At 37.2% G+C, this 16,533-nt stretch overlaps 1 long non-coding RNA gene across 1 annotated transcript; it reads left to right on the plus strand.

Moving 5' to 3' along the window:
- The first annotated feature begins 330 nt into the window (after positions 1 to 330).
- LOC121971639 lies at positions 331 to 14,410 on the plus strand. Its single transcript, XR_006109189.1, has 2 exons — positions 331 to 741; positions 14,138 to 14,410. It is a non-coding gene; the product is annotated as an uncharacterized LOC121971639 (long non-coding RNA).
- The last annotated feature ends 2,123 nt before the right edge of the window (positions 14,411 to 16,533 follow it).

Genomic DNA, 16,533 nt, shown 5'->3' on the forward strand with positions numbered 1-16,533 from the left:
ATATTCCATAATTACACGACTCATTTAAAAAAAAAAGGGTAAATAATAACTTAATAACCCACTCCGCATTGCGGGCCAAAATTTGGAAGCTCCTAGAAATCGTGACAGATAAACAACCCCACTTCCCCCACGGTCAATCTATTCCCCTTCTAGAAACAAATCCAGTCAAAAAGCAGAAATCAAATCTAGCGTAATAGGAAAAAGTCAAACCCGGTGCCGCCTTTCTCCTTCCCAATCCTCCAGTTAAAGGACCAAATCTACCGTGACTCAATTTCAATTCCATGGGCAATCCTGTAACATTACAACCCTGAAAACAAAACCTAAACCAGAATTAACTTTGCGAACATGATAAGCAAGAACCTAATTCCCCACACCTTCCAACTTCAAAAAGGAATGTATTGACTCATTCATTATATAAGGAAACTTGGCCCTTCCCTTCCTCTTCGCCAAGACAACATCCATCTATAGATCTATTTGTTCATCGCAAATATAATCGATGGAGAAACATACAGATCAATGGGGGTACAGTGAACAGGACAGGTTGGCGACAATGGTGGGGAACAACAAGAAGAGCGGCGGGGGCGGCGGTGGATGGAAGAAGGGAGTGGAGAAGACGAAAGTGGCGGCGACGTCGGGGTTCAGGAAGGTGAAGGAGAGCACATCCACCGGAGTCAACTGGATCAAGGATAAGTACCAGCAAACCACCAGGAAACACTGATTCAACTAATTGTATGTAACAAGGTTCGTACGTATACAGCTACATGTTTGTATCGTGTTCTTGTTTTTTCCCCCTTTTTAATCAGTGAAGTTTTTCTATTGTATTAATCTATTTATTTCTCATACTCTGATTTCTTATTTGGATTGTTTATTATGTACTGGATTTTTGATTGTATGTATGCAACAAAGATCGATAAGATGAATCCTATTCTGTTATTAATGATGGATTGATAATAGAATTGACGTCGTCACCCAAATTCTGATTCGGCTGTTCTTCTTCTTCTAAGGTCCATTGTCTCATTGTTTAATTTATTTTTGCTGTAAATTTCAATGTTATTAGATATCCTGTGCATGAAATCTGTTATTGAGTTCGTATTTAGTACTTGAGTTTTCTCCTAACTATATGAATTTTAGGAATGAAATACGAACTCAAATATAGAAAACACAAGATATGAGCATGGATTTAGTTACCTTGAAAACGTAACACAATAATATAAAGCATAAATCAAATACCACAAGAAACCTATTTGAAGAATCATGTCTTTATATTTAGCAAAAATCCTTGAGGAAAAAGAAGCAAAAAGATGATCTTCCAAAGGAATTAGGGGGTGATGTCATTGTGAAACTTCTTGTTGATGGAGAATAAGAAATTATGTCAAGATCCCTAAATCCTTGAGGACCAACCCTATATATAGTGGACTTCCATTATCAACCTAGATGATAATAGATGCAAATAATAAGTTCTACACATACAAGATTCACATCCAATAACCTAATACTCAATAACCTTAAGTTAGATCACTTAACAGGTTTCAGTATCGCAAGTTTTAAATCACATGTGAGTCTACCTTAAAGGATATTAAATCCAACAATCTTCCACTTAGACTATATGTAATTATAAATAACACGTGAATATAACTTTAGATGATATTATACTCAATGACTATAGAATACAAGAGATAAGGACAATGAGTAATTCCAAGACTCATACTCCAAGACTCAGGTCCCGCAGATCTATTGATGAGTAATTCACTAAATATCTATTCTGGAACCACCGGAAAAGGCAATCAAATACAAGAGATAAGGACAATGTAACAACATACACTTCCCCTTTTAGAGCAGTAATGAAAATTTACAACACTTAATGAAATGTTACCAACAATTGAGAGCGCTCATATGTTTTTGTCGGTCTACCAGAGATGATCAAATGACTCGAAAAGGTAGCTTGGTGGTAGACAGACTTTTATGAAGCAGTAGCAGAATGTCGGAGCAGTCAGAACTTCAAACGAAGGCCTAGAGAATCGTAGGAGTGATTATCCTGGAAGTTGGGTCGAGACACCCTTATAAAGAGTGTGGAAGGCGCCTTCCATGACCTTTGAAGGCGCCTTCAATGTGAGAAATCTAATCTTGAACAACTCACTCTTTATCTATGATGAAGTTTGGAATTTATCCACTGGCATGTGCCTTCCATAGCACCGAAGGCACCTTGCATGAATAGTGCAAAGTCACTTTCCAATGCTTGAAGGCGCCTCAAACACTGTTTACCCGAGGCATTTTGTGCTCCTTTTGCCCTGCAAAAAATGTTAATCCGATAACCTGCAAGACAATGTTAGCACAGTAATAATAAGAAGTAGTAATTAGATCTCGTCTCCCTGAGACCAGGATCTAGTCAAGGTCTCAATTTATATTTCTGAAATGGACTTAAATTGGGCTGACACCTACTATCCCTTTGAATAGGGGCACGTTCTCACTTAATCACTCTCCTCCAGTGACTTACCTCTACTTACCAAGTGTACAGATATTTTTCAGAATCATACATCTAGACTTTGGGAATCAAACATCCCGACCTATCAGAATAGCACATTCAGTCTTCTCCAATCGAGAATCACACATCCCGACCTACCAGAATCGCATATTTGGTCTTCTCCAATCGGGAATCACACATCCTAACGCTTGCTAGAATCCCACATCTAGACTTTAATCTGTCGAGAATCAAATATCCCGACTTATTGAAATCACACATCTGGTCTTCAACCAATCAGGAATCAAACATCCTGACTAGGGTTAGTTAACCCTGCACACTCGATAATAAGGTTAGATCACAATACGTCTAACTTTAACTTATTTGTCATTCATCAAAACTCAGATTTGACCATTAGTGATATTTGCACCAACAGGTACAAGCACTCGGGAAGTGATAAAGATGACTCAAATAAGTCTTCACCAAGGAGCAGCCACATCAGCATCCTAGGTGCTGGAAGGGATCCATGCATCCAGAGATGGATAATCTCAGTGATGAAGGTGGATTAGATAGACTTCGGTGGAGGCACCCGGGGGTGATCCAAGCGTCTAGAAGAGCCTCTAAAAGCATCTCCGACTAGCAGCTTCAAATATCAATTCATACAACTTGTTTATGCACTTCCTTGACCGTATGAATGTTTCGACTTCGTACTACTACAATGCTGCGACATTGCTACACTCGACTACTATAGACGAACAGACACCAACACATGAGCTCACTAAATTCTTTATCTTTATGTTGGTAACATTTTAAAGTCATTTAATTTACTGCATAGAGGAAGTGTAGGTTGCTATACTTCCTTCTTCTTTCTCATTGTACTTGATTACTTTGCAAAAAATTTACTAGTAGAGACTTTTAGTGGATTATCCATCAGGAAAGGTCCAAAGGGCATGGATCTTTGAGCAAGAGTTACTGAAGACTCCGAACAAAGTAAATTGATGTGTTTTGTTTTGTTCTTTTTCACTTTGTTTATTTTTCCATTGTGCAATCATTTTAAAAAGTTCAAAAAAGAAGAGTTTTTTAAGTACACATGATTCACCCCCCTTCTCATGTGCAAATGATCCTATAAGTGATATTAGAGCCTTGTCCGCTTTAAATTAGTGCAATCACTATTCGAACTTTAGATATGACATTTAAATAATAATAAAATAATAAGTGTTAATTGAGAAATAATTATATAGAATTTTCTAGGAATTTTTAGATTTTTTTTTCAGAATTTAAACAAAGTTTGCATGACATGTTTATGGGGATGAATCTATTTGGCTCAAAGAAAGCATGTTTAGAATAGCACTCAAATGAGAGTAGAGTGATTTAACTAACATAAGGTTTTAATTTATTAACCTAACTTATAAATACTAAACCTAACCTCTCATTCCCGATTCCTCTTCCCCAATCCATCATCGACACCCTCATGCATCCCTAATCCCTTTTCTTCTCCTCTTCCAATTGTCCAAGTCTGATCCCCCGCCGTCCTCTCCGAGCCACCCTCCCCTACATGGGTTATTGGAGTTTACCCATGCAGTGTGTGCTTAACATGTTTCGCAAAACATGCAGTGGAAGCAAAAAGACGATAATAAAACTAATTTTATTATAAGACACACATCACATGCAAGATACAACTCATGCAGACATAATCATAAAATAAAATTTTTAAGAATAATAATTATTCTAGGCATACCTTAAGAATGATGCGTAGGGAAAAGGGGATCAACTTAGTGACATTCATAAATCTTGCCTCTATTCATATGCACGCCGAGATCTTTAAGACAACTCCGGTGAGCAACAAGTGTTAGAACCAAAAGATTTCAGATATCTCCACAATAATATGATATTATCCACTTTAGGTCTAAGGTTTTATGGATTTATTTTTGGGCTCTACCCAAAATATCTCATACCAATGGAGATATCTTCATCTTATAAACTCATAATATTTTTTTTATGTATTTTCAATGTGGGGCTTTAATTGTATTCCCAATAATAAGATTTGCCTCTGATTGGTACTAGCCAAGCATGGAGGCGATGTGATCCAAGAGAAGGAAGAGAGAGGAGGGAGAGGAGAGAGAGGTTAGGTTTCAAAAACCTAAACCAACGAATAATGAATTATATATATATATATATATGAGTTGGATTAGAAAACCCAAACTTAACCTAAATTCTTTAACCAAAATTTGACCCATTAACCTCATAGTTTGGTTCACAACCAAACCAACTCAATTTGGTTCATGACTAAACCAAATAAGGTTTAACTCTTCCATAAGAGATATGACTCATCCGTGCTTCCGTTCCAACAAAATATCTTTCATATTTGTCTTTCAATTGGTCCAACCAAACATCTTATCTCTTGATTTGAAAATCAAATTCTCAAATTTATTTTATATCTTTCAAATACTCGTAGTGCATGTGACCTAATAGGCTCTTGATTTATCTTGATCATCTATACTTAACTATTTAATTATGGATTGATTATAAGTGACACCTAGTAGTACATCATGATCCTCAATTCATCAGAAAATCAAACTTGATTATATAACTAGTTATGAACCTTTCAGCAGCTACAGTGAGTCGTGTCTTATTCTTTTCACTCGTCTTATACCCACTTGATTCAAGACATGGTCTATGTATCTGTCCCCACTAGACTAACTATGTCACACCTAGCCCAAGTAATATTCAATCATCTTATGAATTTAAATTACTCATACATGTGTTTAAGAATCTCATACTCTTAACATGTACTGCTTTGCAAACTTTGAGTAACAACCCTGATAAGTGGTCATAGGGTATACATCTCCTTGCAAGGAGCAGTAAATCCTCTATGGGCTATCCAAATAACTTCGAGTAGTTCAACTTATACCTAATCATCTCGGGTTTACATCTCCAAGGAGATGCTTTGCTTAAGATGTCAAAATATAAGCTTTATGACAAAGGTGACTTAAATACCTCAAGTCAAAGGAAACTTACACTTGAGCTGCAGTAAGTACTTCACACACATATCCATATATGTAGAGAACTATATAAAGTCTTACAGCAAGTCACTCCAATGAACTAGTTACCATAACTAACATCCACGTTTAACTCTCGGCATCCCAATGTCTCCAGCTAATGAGTAACAACTGCTTGATTAGACCAAGAAATATAATATGTACTAGTTTCACAGAATTGATGATGTCCAAATATATTAATTCATTAACTAGGAAATATTTCAATACTTTTATAATTACACATGTAGAGACGCTCACTAGTTGTGATCTAATCACAAGTACTTTTGTGCTATGAATCGTATTATGGGCATTCAATAAGTGAGTTTAAGATAATTCAAACACATAAGTAAAGTGCACTCAAATAGTGAATCTTTATTTATCAAAATAATTAGCACAAATTATAAGGTGATTGCCTTAGGACACCTCTCAAACATAACACGGGTTTATCTTCGACCAAGAGCAAGGAGTTGTTGCCGCCCTCTACCATCTCCCCGATGCCATGCCATTGGAGAGAGAGAGAGAGAGAGAGAGAGAGAGCTGCCAGTCTCCCCGTCGCATCTTCGTTTGTGTCAAGCCCAGCTATTGTTCATTGCTATCTCAAAGGGCCGCCGCTGTCCTTAAGGTAGTCGCTACCCTATTTCCTATTTCTGGTTAAGAACAATTGCTATGAGCAGTTCCACCTTTGGCAACCACCACTACTGTTTCCACTTTTGGCCACCAACCACTACACCCATCACGTGTGCCACCGCTGACTACCGTGAGCCCTTGTCAAAAGAGAAGTCATAGGGTAATGAACTCCTCTACCCTATTAGTGCTATTTGTTTCAATTCTTGTTACAATCAGATTAGGGGGAAATTTATGGAGGAGTTAGATCAGTAACAATGATGTTTAACGTAGGTATTAGAAGTAGATTTTGGTGGATTATATTGCTTTATCATTGTTAGAAGTTGATCAACTCGATTGTTGACTATCGCATGCTAGTATGGATTAATTGAAAACCCTATTATTGATTTGGTTTGAAGGATCAATTAGAAATGACTAATTTGAGCTAGTTACAGATTCATAGATTTATAGCTAGAGTAATTAAGTCATGGATCTTTTTATTAAAGGATTAACAACCCGTTAAGAAAATTTGGACATCTAATATTGAAAGAATGGGTATAAATTAGTTATTGAGTTTTGGTATTAGTATTAGATATACTTAAATAGGTTCTGTATTTCTACTTATAGGCGTTGGACTTGAGAACGAGCGTTAGATTTGAAGACGACTAAGACTTTTTACTTTTAAGGTGGGTACTGATAGGACCGTTGGTGGTCGGCTAGAGGGGGTGAATAACCCCTGCATAAATTAAGCAAATAAAACCTTTCTCAAACAAATGAATTAATTAAAATAACACTTGCGTATAAGAAATACTAAAAAGACTAAAAGACAGAGGCACACAGGTTTACTTGGTTATAACCGGGGAGGTTGTTAATCCAAGGCAAATGAAGTCGCACTATTTTCTCCCTTAGGTGGAGAAGCTTATTTACAGCAATGAAAGCACAAAAAGATGAAGCTAAACAGAAAAAGAAGTGTGTACAAGTGTTGCTTGGATATTTCTTATTCATATTAGCTTCTGGGAGCAAGGTTGTTTATATAGCCCTTCTCGGGGTGTCTGGAAGGATTCCAAGCACCTAGAATGAGATAATATTTTATCCCCGATGCAACGGTACGTGTCACGTCGAATTTGGCTAAGAATTACGTTTCGGGAGTCGGAATTTGGCTAAGAATTGGGTTTCAGACTCCGAGCGCCCCGACCTGGTCTGGGTTTCCCGGATCGATCCGGGCACCCTGAGCACTAGAAATAAGTTTTTGCTGATTTTTAGTCCTGGTCTCCTGATCCGGTTTCGCTCGCATCGGTCCAGGTCTTTCGCTCCGGCTCCGCTCGCTTAAGTAATTTCTGTCATCCAAAATAGGGCTCACCTGAACCCAACTTCCGGCATTCTCCTCGAGCAAGCTTCTGCTCCAGCTTCTCGTCCTTCGGAATCGTTGTGTGCTTCCTTTTCATTCGCCAGCGTACTCTTCACAGCTTTTTATCCCTCGGATAGTTGTGTCTTTTGCTCCTCGAGCAATCTTTCACTCCGACTTCTCGTCTCTCGGAAACATAGCACGCTCCCTTCTTGTCCGTCGGTGTACTCTTCCACAGCACCTCGTCCCTTAGACGCACCAAGCCCGTCGGCTCTCTCCCGTGCCGTCTTTTTCGCTAGCTACGTTTTTTGCTCGACATCCTGTGCTCCTAAGTTCCTGCGCACTTAGACACAGGGTTAAACACAACAGGACCTAACTTAACTTATCTGATCACATCAAAATTACCTTAAGGTACTAACAATCTCCCCCTTTTTAATGTGAGCAACCCAAGTTAAGTTAGGGTAAACTAACATAAAGTCAAAACAAGAAATTTTATGATAAAGTGCAAAAATTAATAAAATAGACTACCTCCCCCTAGACTTAAATCTTTCCTTCTCCCCCTTAGATCACATAAAAAATGGGGTACCAAAAAAAATCTAAGGGTAACTCGTCAAGAATTTTTAAGTCATTTAACAAACAAAATTCTGAATAAGGTTAAAATGACTTAAAAAATTTGATCAATCTTAAACACAGGTCTAAGGGTAAAACTCAAAATTGAAAGCCTTAAAATAATTTTAGAAATCTTGAAATATTTTCTGAAAAATGTATAGAGCATGTATTTTGGAAAAAGAAAATAAATTTTCAAGATTTATAATTAAAAATTCTTTAAAAAATATTATATTTAGATAAATAACTCAAAAACTTTTCAGAAAAGTTTTCTTAGTTAGCAGGGATAACTCTTGAAAATTTTGTATAACAAAAAAAATATTGAGATTTTTCTATAGATGAATATTAAATTCCTCTTTCTCAAAAAATTGGGATCAAATTAATTTTGAATAATAATTAAACTCAAAAGGAATTTTACAGTTTTAAAAAAATTCAATTGCAAAAAATACAAGCATGATCTTGGAATCCAAAATAGATTCCTTTCTATCGGATTAACAAGAAAATTTTTAGGTTTTTGATAATTTTCTAATTTTCCCATATTGATATTTAAAATTTTATTTTAGTTTATAATAATTTCTAAAATTTGAAGTAAAGAATTTTGTGTTGGTTGGTCCTAGGAGGATCGTACCGGTTCCACTGTACAAAAATTTTGTACAAGTGTCGAACCTTTTCCTAAACAACCTATTGTGTTCTTTAGAAGTTAAATTAGGAATCGCAAATGAAACTTAACATTATTGATTCCAAATTTAACTTATCTGTTCTTAATGGTTTAGACTTGGATCGCAAGCGGAACTTAATACTATTGATCCAAATCAACCTATGTTATAAATTTAATTAAATATTAATTTCCAAAATTGACTTCCAGGACTACATGGTGAGGCACATGACCTTCTTGGGTATGGGAGCATCCATCACCGCCTAGACAAAGTCTTTTAAGGAAAGCTAATATTTAATTTCCTTATATAACTCTAGGTTTAACCAAAAAGAACAATCGAATCACAAATTCGAAAAACAAAGAAGAGCACAAACTCGAATTACAATTCAAAAAAATAGAATATAATGCCTCTTGTGTTTGGAATTCATACAAAAGAAAAACTAGTATGATGCGGAAAATAATTATTAGTTATACCTTCCTTTGTATGCAACGACCTCTTGATCTTCTATCGTATTTCTCTTCTTATCTCGGACATTGTGTGGGCAACGATCTACCGAGATGAGAACCACCCAAGCCCTTCTTCATCCTCCTTGCAAGTTTCGGCCAAACCAAGAATCCTCCAAGGATGTAGAATATCGGCCACCACCACCAAGCTCCAAGAGATGCAAGAAACAAAGCCTCTTTTCTCTCCTTCTTCTCCTAGCTAGAACCGGCCACCAACAAGTGCTCCAAGGGAAGGATGAAACCGGCCACTAAAGAAGAAGAGAAGAGGAGAGGGTGAACCTCTAGGGCCGGCCACAACCAAGGAAGAAAAGAGAGGAAGAAATAGAATAGAATTGTCACCCATGAAGGCACCTCTACCCCCTCTTTTATAATCCTTGGTCTTGGCAAATAAGGAAATTTAAATAAAAAACTTCCTTAATTCCTTTGCCATGAAAAGGAAAATTTTTTAATTAAAAACAATTTCCTCTTCTTAATTATAATGGCCGACCACCTATAAGCTCTAAACAATGAGAGTTTTAATTAACACAAGAATTAAAACTTCCTAATTTATTTCCGAAAATTTATAAAAATTTCTCCAATAATTTTTCCCTTCATGGTGGGTTATAAAAGGAAATTTTATAAATTAAAATATTTCTTTTAAACATGTGGATGATTTCTAAAAAGGAAAGTTTTATCTAAAATTAAAATTTCCTTTCAATCTACAAATAAGGAAAGATATCTAATCTTTGCTTAATCTTTTGTAGAAACTTATAAATGAAATATTTAATTTTAAAACTCGCTTTTTAAATCATGAACATGGTTACAAAAAAGGAAAGTTTTCTCAAAATTAAAATCTTTCTTTCAATCTCAAATAAGGAAAGATATCAAACCTTTTCTTAATATTTTGTAGAAAACTATACAAGGAAAGATTTAAATTTTAAACTCTCTTTTAAAACCATGGAATCCACATAAGAAAATTTTAAAAAATAAAAATCCTTTTTAATATGATGTGTCCGGCCACCTAAGCTTGGACTCAAGTTAGGGCCGACCACCACTTGGTTCATCCAAGGATTAACTTGGCCGGCCCCTTGCTTGTGCTCCAAGCAAGGCTTGGCCGGCCACGTTAGGATGGGTATAAAGGTGGGTATAGGTGGGTATAATACTTTATAAATAAGAGGCTATGATAGGGACCGAGAGGAGCAATTGGTTTTGGTCTCCCAATAATTAAGCTTCCCATGTTCGCCCCAAACACTCGACTTAATTTCATCAATAATAATTCATACCACTAAAGAATTATTATTAAACTACCACACCAATCCCAAATTACGTTTTGGGCTCCTTCTTATTATGAGTGTGTTAGTCTCCCTGTGTTTAAGATGTCGAATGTCCACTAATTAAATGAGTTACTGACAACTCACTTAATTAATATCTTAGTCCAAGAGTAGTACCACTCAACCTCATCGTCATGTCAGACTAAGTCCATTTGCAGGGTTTAACATGACAATCCTTATGAGCTCCTCTTGGGGGCATTCTCAACCTAGATTAGTAGGACACAGTTTCCTTCTATAATCAACAACACACACTATAAGTAATATCATTTCCCAACTTATCAGGCTTATTGATTTATCGAGCTAAATCTCACACATTAATAAGTCAAAGAAATAAATACTAAATATATGTGCTTGTTATTATATTAGGATTAAGAGCACATACTTCCATAATAACTAAGGTCTTGTTCTTTTATTAAATCAGTATAAAAATAACTTACCTTAAATGGTCATACTCAATACACTTAGAGTGTACTAGTGTAATTTATCAGTCAAGATAAACTAATCCTTAATCACACTACGACTTTACTGATGGTTTGTTCCTTTCCATCTTAGTCATGAGCAACTGTTTATAATTTATAAAGAACTGATAACATGATCTTCTGTGCATGACACCACACACCATGTTATCTACGATATAAATTAATTGAATAACTACACTTAACATAAATGTAGATACTTGACCAATGTGATTCTTATTTCTAAATAAATATTTATACAAAAGCTAGGTTTTTAGTATACACTCTAACATTTTGAACATGCAGAAATTTTTAAAGTTTGTGTATGTTTCTTTAACATTTTATTTTGTATTTTTAGTTTGTCGAAATCCTTTAATTGACAAGCTGTTGCTAGAATTCCTTTTAACTCAGTATTCTCTATTAATAATTTTTTTTTCTGTTTCTGATTTACAAGAATCTTTCAACAATATTTTTATTAAATTAAACAATTGGTCAGGAGGTAGAGACCGTACCTGACTTACCTTGTCAACTTCTAATGCTCCTCCTGTAGAGCTGCTTTCCTCGGACGTTGCTCTCCCTTCATTGATACTTTCAATGCTCATTTCTGAAGAACTTTCTTTATCTTCAGGTAGGTACTCGGCTATGAGAGTAGTTTCAGCAATTTCCTCGTTTTCTGCTTCTGATAACGACTCGAAGTTCATCGAGGAGTTGGATTCAGCTACTTTTGGTTCTTCATAGAGCTTTAAGAACTTTTCCTAAAGTTCTTTTGCATTCTCGTAATTGCCAATTCTGTCAACATCCTGGGTAAGCAGAACGCTCAAAAGGTGGAACTCAGCCTTACCGTTTGCCATGAAGTCATTGCGTTGCTTTTCAGTCCATCGATGCTTCTCAATTTCTTTTCCTTCTTTGCTTTTGTGCATATCAAAATCATACTTAATTGTTAGTGAGATATTAAAATCGGTTTTAAAATATACTTGCAACCGACGTTTCCAAAAAATGAACTCCCCCTCAAATACTAGTGGGTAGATGTTCGGTCCGGTCATCTCGTGTTCTTCGTTGGGTGGTTAGTCCTCCTGAAGCATCCTGGTTCTGATACCACTTGATAGGACCATTGATGGCCGGCTAGGGGGGGTGAATAGCCCCTACACAAATTAAGTAAACAAAACTTTTCTCGAACAAATGACTTAATTAAAATAACACTTGCATATAAGAAATAATAAAAAGACTAAAAGATAGAGGCACATAGGTTTACTTGGTTACAACCGGAGAGGTTGTTAATCTAAGACAGATGAAGTCGCACTATTTTCTTCTTCAGACGGAGAAGCTTTTTTACAGCAATGAAAGCACAGAAAGACGAAGCTAAACAAAAAAGGAAGTGTGTACAAGTGTTGTTTGGATATTTCTTGTTCATATTAGCTTCTAGGAGTAGGGTTGTTTATATAGTCCTGCTCGGGGCGCCTGGAATGGGATAATATTTTATCCCTGACGTAACGGTATGTGCCACGTCAAATTTAGTGAAGAATTGGGTTCCAGGCGTCCGGAATTGTTCTGGGCACCCCAGACTGGTCCGAGCGCCTCGACCTGGTTCAGGCGCCTCAGATCGGTCTGGGCGCCCCGAGCACCAGAAATCAACTTTTGTTGATTTTTGGTCCCAGTCTCCTACTTTGGTTTTGCTCGCATCGATCCGGGTCTTCCGCTCCGGCTCCGCTTGCTTGGGTGATTTCTACCATCCGAAATAGGGCTCACCCGAACCCAACTTCTGGCCTTCTCCTCGAGCAAGCTTCCGCTCCGGCTTCTCGTCCCTCGGAATCACCGCGTGCTTTCTTCTCGTCCGCTAACGTACTCTTCCACAGCTTTTCATCCCTCGGACCGTCTTTTGCTCCTCGAGCAATCTTCCACTCCAACTTCTCATCCCTCAGAAACACCGCACGCTCCCTTCTCGTCCGCCGGTATACTCTTCCGCAACACCTCGTCCTTCAAACGCACCGAGCCTGTCGGCTCTCTCCCATGCCATCTTTCTCACTAGTTGCATCTTTTGCTCGACATCCTGTGCTCTTAAGTTCCTGCACACTTAGACATAGGGTTAAACACAACAATACCTAATTTAACTTTCTTGATCACATCAAAACTACCTTGGGATACTAACAGGTACTTCTTAACTTATTTCTTTAGTACTTTCTCCTTAGTGTGTAAGCTATGATTAGATATTCATCTACATTTACCTTAACTCTATTCACATTACTTTTTGAGTTTGAAACTTATTTTTCTTGATGATAGATTTGATATTTATACAATTTCTCGTTGCTAACCATGATATTTAGTAGACACTGGTTATTTTGTTTATAGGCATTGGTTGTTGTATATATATTGTTAGACTTGTTTATGTTACTATAGCATATTTGATTACTATATTTATGGATATGATTGTTCGCATCTTGATAATCATAGCATTTCATGCATGTCAGCGATTATATCTCACTTGTGGTTAAGAGAGTCGTCAATCATTTTTACATACTCGGCAACTCGGGGTAGTGAAGTCCGAAGTTCATGCAGCATGCCTTGTCATACCCACTTGACCACTCAGGAGTAGTGGTAGCTAGAGTTGCGAGTAAGTAGGGACACCATTGCTATGTAGTTAGATAGTTACTTTACAAACTGTCCACTTGGCCATTCGAAAATAGTGGTAGCTAGAGTGTCATACAATTGGCATTGTCCCGATCTCTCAACCACACAGAGGTCGTGGTAGCCTGAGAGGTGGGCAGGAGTGACCATGCTCATGCATATACATATGACATGTGTTTATGTATGCTAGTGATTTATTGTATCCATATGTTTGTGCTATGTTTACATATGATTGAGATATGTCTATTGCATGTGTTGTACATTGGCTGCTTATTAGTAGTTGTATATGTCATATAGGATGCTATTGTAGATCGAGCAGTATTGTTGTAGATCCACTCCTGCACTTGCTTGTATTACTTGCTTAGTATATGAGTTCAAATATGGACATTTATTATGGTATCACTGTTATTCTTGTTATTATTTCTTGTGAAACTGTATACCTTTGAATCTCTAGATATATATTCTGATCAAGCATTGTCTATCTTATATTACCCGTTGAGTCATTTAGACTCATCACCCCAGTTATATTTTTCTTTCTTAGGTAGCAGATAGAGGTAATGTGGAGTTGTTGGGAGATCTTGTCCGCCAGTGCCATGTCTCGTCGAGATCTTTCCACATTTGGTTTGCATTTTGATTCTACTTTAGACTTTTGGACTTGTTTCTATAATAATTCACTTGTATGTGAATTTTGAGTCTGGTTGGGTATTTGTTTCCGGTATTTATATTTGTTGTGTTTAAGTTATGTTGGCACGCGATCTGTTTTGGTTTTACTATGTGTGGTTGATGTTTATCATGAGTGGTTTGTGTTTGCATAGCCGTGTGGGTTGTATAGTATCATTTTGCGTGGTTTGTGTTTGTACCAGCCATGGGGGCTATATCATGTTGTATCATATATTGCCACTAGATGGTACCGTCCATTCTGTTGGACAAGTATACTTTCGGGGCATGACACGGGCGGGGTTTCTTTTTCTTACACTTCTTTTCATTTTTCAATTTTTCAATTTTTGACTAAGTCTAAATTGGTGCAATCATATCTTTTGGCAAAGGTTTCAGTTTTCTATTAATTGCTTGAAATTGATTTAACACCACTCAAGTCATCCTCAGAGTCAAACTTAGGAGAACAAGACCAAACTAATTTCATGGCATTAATGGCTAAGGAGGAGGTAGTGGATCTGAATCTGAGTTAGAACAAGAGTCTGCGTCTAAATCTAAGACAACAATGGTCAAGGGGGAGAATTCTACTAAGGATTCAAAAGGTAAACTTGTAAATTTAAAATTTAAAGATCACATAATATATTTTAAATGTAGAGAAAGAGGACATTACAAAAGCAAGTGTCGTGCTTATAAGAGTAGATCCACATAATCAGAGGCAAAGGAGAATCAATACTAGGAGTCCGGAAAGGAAAGGAATGTTGGGACACTCCGGGAGCTAGAGGGGGATGATTAGCTTTGTTCGCTTCATCGATAATGATTTGTAGTGGAAAACTCGAAGCAAATGCTAACACCTTGATTTGCTTGGTATCCATCTCAATGAGGTGACTACTCTAAGGATCTAATCCTCTCACACACATCCACTATGAAATAATTCCTCCTTGGAAGCACTCAGGAAGTAAAGAAACCTCGTACAAGCTCTCAACAAGAATACAACACAAACAAAAAGTAAATACAAGAATACAAATGAAAAGCCTCTTCTAGCTTGATCTCTTGTAGCTTATAAAACACCTCTTAAACCTTGGAAGTGTAGCAACACTTAGCCTCCAAGAAGCTTACGTCCATGGTGGAGAAGATGTGCGTACGTGTTCTACGCGCAACGGTCACAATACGCGTAACAGTCACAAAAAATCCTTTTTAGGGCTTATTCGAGTGCCTTAATTGCTTAAGGAGATGCTTAAGTGATTACCATGTCCGCAACCTGTAGAAATGGCTAATTTTCGAACCTTAAGTGATTACCCCAATTGCTTAAACCATGCTGAATTAATTAGCTAGATCGATTCAGCAACTCACTATACTTCGTGAAGAATAGCCCTTAAGTAATCAACATGATTGCTTACCAAGCTTAAGCGACCTTAATTGCTTAGGCATGGGGCAACAGATTACCCTATTCGATTACTATCCTCTCTGTTCAATCGCTAAGACCCGTAAACGTCACAGAAAGGTTTTTAAGCGATCACCCTGATCGTTTAAGCTCTATTAAATTGATTGTCCTAATCAATTTGGCATCCCTACCTCCTTAACTTGAGTCCTAGCGTTCCTTGCTAACATTCAGTCAATCGTAACTTGTTGGACTCCTCATTATCTAGCATCCGGTCAATCGTGACATGCTAGGACTTTTCTATCAAGTGTTCAGTCAATCCTTTGATCCACTTGAACTTTTCTCCTTTTGCTAAGTGTTCGATCAATCTTGACCCACTTGGACTTTTCTCCTCATGCCAAGTGTCCAGTTAACCTTGACTCACTTGGATTTCTGCTCACCAGATGTCCAATCAAACGTTTGACCCATCTAAATTTTTCATTATCAGACTTCACTCACTAGGACTTCCTCATTACCCATCTATACTCACCGATACTTTCTAATTGTCTGACTTCACTTACCAAGACTTCTCATCTTCCAGGCTTCACTCACCAGGACTTTCCAACTATCTGGCTTCACTCACCAGAAATTTCCAACTACCTATCTTCATTCATCAAGACTTTTCAACTACCTGGCTTCACTCACTAGGACTTTCCATCTGTTTGGTTTCACTCACCAAGACTTTTCATCTGTCACTCACTAGGACTTTCCATCTGCTTACCTTCACTCACCAGGACTTTCCATACCAGATGTTTGATCCTCCATGATCCACTTGACTTTTCCTCTTCTGCCAACCATCTCGTTGGTGTTGCCCTTACCTAACCTCTAGTTAGGACTTTCCTAGTCAAGTATCTGGTCGACCTTGA

This window comes from Zingiber officinale, chromosome 4A (assembly GCF_018446385.1).
Source record: "Zingiber officinale cultivar Zhangliang chromosome 4A, Zo_v1.1, whole genome shotgun sequence".
In the NCBI taxonomy this organism is placed as follows: domain Eukaryota; kingdom Viridiplantae; phylum Streptophyta; class Magnoliopsida; order Zingiberales; family Zingiberaceae; genus Zingiber; species Zingiber officinale.